Source organism: Mauremys mutica, chromosome 12 (genome assembly GCF_020497125.1).
Source record: "Mauremys mutica isolate MM-2020 ecotype Southern chromosome 12, ASM2049712v1, whole genome shotgun sequence".
NCBI classification, from domain to species: Eukaryota; Metazoa; Chordata; order Testudines; family Geoemydidae; genus Mauremys; species Mauremys mutica.
This window is the reverse complement of record NC_059083.1, coordinates 79397674-79406143: the sequence shown is the minus strand read 5'-3', so window position 1 is coordinate 79406143 and position 8470 is coordinate 79397674.

Genomic DNA, 8470 nt, shown 5'->3' with positions numbered 1-8470 from the left:
GTATGTGATCATACATGTTCCAAGCATGAGCTAAAGGAACAGGTGAATGTGTGAAATCTGCTCTGAGGGGAGCCCTTCCAGCTGTTAACTTCCTATCCTGGATAGTTCATCTCACTGTCCTGAAGATGCCACTCTTGCTCCACTTAGGGGCACCTTAAATCACTCCTGGTAGTGCGGGTGGGCTCTGAATGCTCTGTTCAGTTTAGAGCAAGGATGGATGATTGGATCTAATCCTTCATGCATGAAATGCACAGAATCTCCCTTAAAGCTAAGCTAGCTGTGATGGGCTGTGGAAAATGGGAAAGGCATCTCAAAGTGCAGTATTCTAAGCTGTACCAGAAACAGGGACCTGAAGGTTAGGAGGCACTGGAACTCCATTGTGTATTTCCCATCCTGTCTTTGGTTAGTTGTTGCTTGAAGGCCATTTGCCCTAGATACAAAACCGTCCTAGCAGCCTGTGGATGCTCAGCAAGCCGAATTAACCTCCCTTGTGTCTTCAGTGGAAGGTTTCAGGATGAATTTGCAACTTGAGTGGTACAAGTTAACACCAATGATATCTAGTATCCTGCAACCTCCAGACTCTGCCCCCTACCCCGTGGCAAAAGGCTGGGACTGCCTGTGCTTGGAGAGATGTTATCTGTGGGCTATAACCAAACCGTTCAAAAAATTGATTTGGGCTCAGGTACTAGGCCTTATAGTCCTTCCTTCATTCTCACTTTGTGCACTATTTGCTTAGTTGCTGGAACATCTGTGCTCTTGTAAACAGTGAAACTGAAAACCTAGGTTGCCTATCGCATAGGGGTAAGCCTGGTTTGCCAGCCAGCAAGTTTAGAACTGAACTTGGACCCTCTGGTTGGGGTCCATTTCCACATATTACTCTGTTTCTAGACCATTTGTTTCTGGTGTTTATAAATTTAATAAATTAAAGGACTTTGACTTATGCAGGCCAGTAAATCAACACTACTATTGAAACAACAGAACACTGCATGTATGTTTCATTACATGCAGATACTTCAGCTGTTAATGGAGACTGGAACCCAGTACTTCAAGCACCAAGAAGGACCCACATGTCTTTTAGCAATAAGTAGTAGGGTGACCAGATGTCCTGATTTTTATAGGGACAGTCCCGATTTTTGGGTCTTTTTCTTATATAGGCTCCTATTACCACCCACCCCGTCCCGATTTGTCACACTTGCTGTCTGGTCATCCTAATAAGTAGCCAGCTGTTATAACTGCTGGGGCCAGACACTAGAAGGAGACATGGTTACATACCAAATCAGTATCTAACAGAGTCACTTCCAAAATTGTACAGTGAATTAAAAGGAAAGGATATGCTAAAATGAAGGGTTTCTCCTCCCCCACCTTTAAATACAAAGTGGCCCCTTCTGTATCTCAAATAACCAATCAGATCAAGGAAAGCAAGAGTTACAACTTTGGATTTAACTCTGTCCTCTGTAAATATGTACACTATGAACATTGCCAAATATGCATTTGCACAGTAGGATAAAGCTTGCCATGCTAAAGAAGGCTTTCCACAGAACAATTGTTAAGGTGACAGCTTTGCAACAATACACTGCTCTCAGGTATGAGCAAATATTGTGTGAGCATAAGGTACCTGGGTGTGTTAGTTTATTTTTGCCCTTTTTTTCCCAAACAAGAATTTCTCACCCCCGAACCACATATTTCAAGAACTGCAGCACAGAAATATTTGAATAGGATGAGAACATCTGAAATGCTGCAAAGACCCAATGAAACCAGCCTGCTCTAATAATTGCTCAGTTTGCAAGAGCTTCCCAGGACAGTTACTGGATTACACTTTGTTACAAAGGCTTAGCACCTGCTGATTGAAGCAGAAAGGTGTCTGACTTGTCAGATTTCATATATATGAGTCTGCTTGGAAGAAACCTCTAGAGCTACTGCACATATATTCTAGTTAAATGAATGCATCTCTTTAGCAGGTAGTACTGTCTGCCCCAGGAATATTACATGATGTAACAATATGTATGCAAAGTGCTTTCCCACAGGTGCATGCTCACAGATTACCTGTTTTTTGATGGTGATTTTGAAAGCAGCAGATTTTGTGGAGTAAGGGACTGGGAATTGGAAGGAAGCACGCTGTAGAAGCACTCAGTTTCCTAATGCTCTTTTTTCCTCACCATGGGAAAAGAGCAAACCCCACTTGAACCTAATGGGCCATGCTTCTGTCTTGTGGTGAGAGAACAGAACCTCTGGAGAGATGCCCCTGCTATGATATTAGGGTCCAAAAAGCCCCCAAACTTCGGTGCAGTGTCAAGAAAGATCAAAATTTCATAGCTGTCTTGTGATGGAAGAAACCAACCTTCTCCTGAACCTTGCGGACATTCAGATCTGGCTCTGATCCAGACTTTGCAGTTTAGACCGATCTGACAGTCGGTTCACTTAATTGGCTTTATTCTCTCCAAGACTTCTTACAGGCATTGGTGCAGAGCATTACTTCATTATCAGCACTCTCTGATTGCAGAACTAGCAGTTCTTCAATAAGTCATAGGAAGGCCAATTTATTTACAACGGCAGTAACTATCTCTATTCATTTCCCTGGTAATACAGTATGTCTCTCACACAGGCACACACTCTTTTTTCCAACAGATGAGCTTCCCCGTGACTGTAATGTTACAATAGTTTGTAGATGAAAAGCAGTCTTAGCACCACTTTCTTGTAGGTGACATGCATGGGCCTGCTTAATATTCATAAATGTGCTCTTGTTATACCATACCTTGCTTCATTCAGAGATGAACCATCCAAGGGTCGGTCCTGGGGCTGGTTTTGTTCAATATCTTCATTAATGATCTGGAGGATGGCGTGGACTGCACCCTCAGCAAGTTTGCAGATGACACTAAACTGGGAGGAGTGGTAGATACGCTGGAAGGTAGGGATAGGATACAGCGGGACCTAGACAAATTAGAGGATTAGGCCAAAGGAAACCTGATGAGGTTCAACAAGGACAAGTGCAGAGTCCTGCACTTAGGATGGAAGAATCTCATTCACTGCTACAGACTAGGGACCGAATGGCTAGGCTGCAGTTCTGCAGAAAAGGACCTAGGGGTTACAGTGGACGAGAAGCTGGATATGAGTCAACAGTGTGCCCTTGTTGCCAAGAAGGCTAACGACATTTTGGGCTGTATAAGTAGGGGCATTGCCAGCAGATCGAGGGCCGTGATCATCTCCCTCTATTCGACGTTGGCGAGGCCTCATCTGGAGTTCTGTGTCTAGTTTTGGGCCCCACACTACAAGAAGGATGTGGAAAAATTGGAAAGAGTCCATTGAAGGGCAACAAAAATGATTAGGGGGCTGAAGCACATGACTTATGAGGAGAGGCTGAGGGAACTGGGATTGTTTAGTCTGCAGAAGAGAAGGATGAGAGGATTTGATAGCTGCTTTCAACTACCTGAAAGGGGGTTCCAAAGAGGATGGAGCTCGGCTGTTCTCAGTGGTAGCAGATGACAGAACAAGGAGTAATGGTCTCAAGTTGCAGTGGGGGAGGTTTAGGTTGGATATTAGGAAAACCTTTTTCACTAGGCGGGTGGTGAAGCACTGGAATGGGTTACCTAGGGAGGTGGTGGAATCTCCTTCCTTAGAGGTTTTTAAGGTCAGGCTTGATAAAGCCCTGGCTGGGATGATTTAGTTGGGAATTGGTCCTGCTTTGAGCAGGGGGTTGGACTAGATGACCTTTTGAGGTCCTTTCCAGCCCTGATAGTCTATGATTCTATGACTTACCATGCTGTGTGCCAGCTGTACCCTTCCCCTGTAGGGAGCACTTGAAGGCTGATAAACAGGGATGCAGAGAACTGGCCCCTTGGGCATCTTTCCTTGAAGGCCAGTAACTCTGTTCTCAAGGATCAAAACTTCTTAGGAAAAGATTTCAGACCTGTCTGTGCTCTGTGTGTTTGGGTCATCCAGGTTTCCAGAACCAGTGACTCTCAGAGTATTCACTTGCTGGTGAGCCTTGGGATATGTCATGGCATTCCCAGTGCTAGATTGGTCCAATTGCAATAATCTCTCTAACGATTAGAGCGGGTTGAAAAATGTTTAATAGGAAAAAAAACATTGTCAGAGTTTTTTGTTGGATTTTTTTGTTTTAAATCTCAAGCACACTCCGCTGCTCCAAAAGAGCCCAAAAATGTGTTGATTTTGAAAAGCCAGAATTTCAACCAGTTTTGCTATAGATGATTTGATTAAAACTGCAGGAATTTCTATTGTTTCATGCAATACTTTTTTGGGGAGTTACCATAGGAACTGGCAGACTGGCTCCGAGACAAGGTCTATCTAGCCCTGAAACCTGCCACTGACAGTTGCCAGCGCCAGATGCTTCAGGAGAAGGTGCAAGAAGCCCTACATGAGGGACAGGTGGAATAATAACCATACCACCCCCCAAGAAGGTCTCGTCCTAATAGTTAGAGTGGCTGAAGCCTGAGGTTTTATCTCCCTTCCTTTTTGGGGGGGCGGGGAGCATCATTATTGGGGCCGCAGGTTTGTCACAGTGCAGAAAACGTCCTGGATACCATGATTTCTCTGTTTCTGTGACGTGGAGGGGAGGTCCTGGGTTGGGGGGGTTGGAGCGAGTCCATCCCACAGTGGTGGCTTTTATGTCCCCCAGGGCTGGGCCTGACTCATTGCTCCGGGTGTTGCGACCTGGCACAGGGAGTCACAGCACCGCTCACTCGAATTTGGCACAGACACCTGCCTTCCTTCCTCTCACCAAACATGACACTCTGCCCATGTCTGGAATGAGGTGAGGGGCAGGCTCATTCTCCAGCCCTCCTGCCCCCACCCCGCCCCCTGGGACCCCTCTCTTCACCAGCCAGGATGAGGGTGGCAGAACCAGGCCAGAGGGTGCTGCTGCAGGTGGTCAGTGAGTTCCCCCTCATTTGTCAGGGCACCTTTTTTTAAACAGACATCACAGAGCAGTCACTAAGCCCGGGACTCTTACTAAATTTACCATTGTCGATTTAAAGAATGCTGCGACAAATTTCCAGCCCCAATTATTATAACTGGACATTCTTATTCTCCCGGGTTGTGTCACGTTGAAGGCCGATTGCATCCTTCCAGCATTCTGTAGCTATTAAACCACCACTCACCCATCCATTTATCTCCCTGACTAATTCAGCAACAATAACATGGATGGGAGTCTAGATTTGGGCAGGCTGGAAATTCAGCTTTTAATAGGGGGTGAGAGGAGAGAGGGGAACAAAATTCCAGTTTCCCCCCACCCCCCATGCACACACCCACTCACCATTCTTCACGAACATCAGTGAGTGGCCTGGTGACAGTCAGCTAGATAACACTTCAGCCTGGTCTCTTCCAAAGAACTTAAGGGCGTTAGGTGCCCAAATCACTTTTGTGGGAGTGAGGCCCGCAACTCTTTGTCTCCTCAGTTCATTTCAAGGCACCGGGTTCACCTATAGCGCGAAGCATTCTCCGAGTCGTTCACACTCCGAGTCTTATTGCAGTGGAATCTTCACTGCAGGGCTGAACTGTGGCAGAGGCTGGACTCTGGTAAATGTTTCACAAGGGGAATTTCCCTGCTCGCTTTATCCCTGTAGTTACGAGCTAGATCCTGCCACTTTCCCTCACCTTGCTTGGTAGCTTGCTCTGTATTCCATCCCGGGGATGGATTTCCATTGGGCTGCTTGAGGAGTACCCTAGTAGGAGAACAGGAAGCAAGGTCCAGCTCCCAGGAGCTGGCGTCCCAGTCTTTGGGGGAACAGCAGTGGGGGAAAAACTGTCCGCAACTGAAATTTTTATTTAAGTGTGGAGGGGAGAATATTGGAGGGAGGGAAGCTTGGAGGTGACATGAGCTCAACCTCCACCCCCAAGTACATCTTCTTAGGTTTGTCTCGAATCCACGGTGTATACAGGGTGACCAGATGTCCCAATTTTATAGGGACAGTCCCGATATTTGGGGCTTTGTCTTATATAGGCGCCTATTACCCCCCCCCCCACTCACTCTCTCTCTCTCCCAATTTTTCATACTTGCTGTCTGGTCAGCCTAGGTGTTTATCAATCCCTGTTCTGGTGCATGGGCCAAGAGGGTTGGGGAGAAGAGAGGTCTGCAGTTGGAGGGGCTGTTCCAGAGGGGTTATTTTCACCTCCTGCCATGGCTTTCCCTGACCCTCCAGTTAATCATGTAGACTCATCCTTTGCAAGGAGTTTACAAAATGTAACTGATGCACGTACATCCTTGCATGGGCTACGGATCTTACTCTCTCCATGGGGCAGAGCTGCTGCCCCAGCTCCCTGCTGGCCAGAGTAACCCAGCCAAAAGGGGGGATATATAGTAGGTTTGCTGGGGGCGTAGGCCCATAGTATATATAGCTGCCCCTCGCAATCTGGGAGGAATCAACTCAGGGGGTGTTTGAGTCACAGCGCCTCCTGGTGCCACTCCATAGAATAGCAGAGTTGGAAGGGACCTCAGGAGAGCATCAAAGCAGGACAAATCCCCAGACTTCCCCCTGCCCATTCCCTAAGTGGCCCCCTCAAGGATTGAACTCAAAACCCTGGGTTTAGCAGGCCAGTGCTCAAACCACTGAGCTATTAGTGCACTGCATGCCCCATCCTGTCCTCAGGGCTGGGCCTACCACCACAATCTCCCCCGAGGTAAAATTTTATCCCTTCTTATAATTGAGAAAATAACATTAATTCATAAAAAAAAAATTGAGGGGGAAATCAGAAATTGTATTAACCGCCCCCATGCCCCAACCAGCTTTCAGCTTCCATGTGTACAGCCAGGATACGAGATGCCCTCTCCCTTTGCAGAGGCGTTGGTTTCATTCAGACCCCTATACACAACAGACTGCCAAAGAGAAACGATAAGCCAGTAAAGTCACTTTACTTCTGGTGTTACAGTCCCGAAGTCACAGCTGGTATCACAACCGACACACACATACATCGCATAGCGAACATAAATAGCCGGTGGGGGCTGAGGGATACAGGTTTCGTTCTGAGTGAAAGAAGGTTTCCCTGCCCTTACTCGGCAGAGAGGCTAGAGCTGTTATTCCACTGTGTAACTTACTCCAGAGCATGGTCCAGCTGAAGTCCAATGGGCCTGTTCCTCCCAGCCAGGATTGCAGGGCTGGGTCCAAAGGCAACATGGATTAATTGGAACCACACAAGGAGGGTCTGACCGTCGCACACAAACACCACATGCAGGGGTGGACTCATACACTCGGAACAACAGCAAAATAGCAGGGTACAAAATGCCAGTGTCTCATCGCTACAATAATAATAATAATAAAATGTGTTGCTATGTACTGTATATACACCCCTTCTCTCCTCTCAACCAGCCCCACCGCTAGAATGGGGAAGAATCACTGCAGCAGTCAGGGCTTTCTGAGACTTTGTCAGAGCTTTTTCTCCTTTGGAACAGGGGATGTATGTCCTCACGCCAATGTAAACCCAGCGGACTTGCTCCTGCTCTCCCTGACACTGGAGTGAATGGACAGTCAATGGGAATGTGGGCCCAGGGAATCAAAGAACCATAGGGATGAAGCAAGGGGATTGGTCATTGTCATCGGCTGTCCTTTGGGTAGAGAATGACAGCTCAGGTTAAGATAATAGGGTAGGCACACTGGATTTAGAGCCTAATTCTGCCGGACCCTTCCCACTGACTTAAGAGCCTGATCTAAAACCCATTGAACATGGTGACAAACAGGTGTAACCTGTCTGACTTCATAGTTACTCCTGATTTACACTGGATTAAAGGAGGGGAGAGCCAGGGCCTTTGTCTGATTAGGGGACTTTACTCCTTGAGTGACTCGGGTTATGCTTCAGTGGGACTGAGAAGTCCCATAAGGGCTCAGATAAAACAGGTACTAAGTGCATGGGGGGGCAGCAGCAGCAGTGCCAAAGCAAGTGCACGGGCCTTTTGGAATGATGCACGCAGGAAAGCACACATCCACCTGAACTCGCCCCTCTTGTAAGGGCCGGCCCTGATTTCTCAGCTACGCTGTAGTCCCACCGGGCTGCAGCCCAGAGGTGGAGCTGAATTCTCCACGACTCCAAAGCTCCTAGGGCCACTGCACTGCTTTGCTAGCGCCTGCAGGGACCCTTTCTGTGATGAACCGCACAAAGTATTTCTAACATTCTCCATGGGAAATGGCTGAGTGAGTGGTAGTTCAGGTATCGCCACCTTCTGGGAGCCATTTTGTTCCCAAATTATTAACCTGTGTGAAGCTACTATATTCAAGCTGATTGCAAAAGGGCTGTACCAGGAAACAAGGGGTTAGCACCACCTCCTCTTGCAGAGGACAAAGGATGCAAAAATAGGTGCTTGGCAGACACAGAAGGGAATTTGGGGCGTCCCACCTCACATTCGCTCCCAGAGGACTGGCCTGGATCTCAGGCTGAGAGTTCTGCTGCAGCTACTTCTGTTTCCTTCTTTTACTGCCTTGTTATAAAACTGATCGCTCTTAGACCAAGGCCTTCCTGCCTGTAA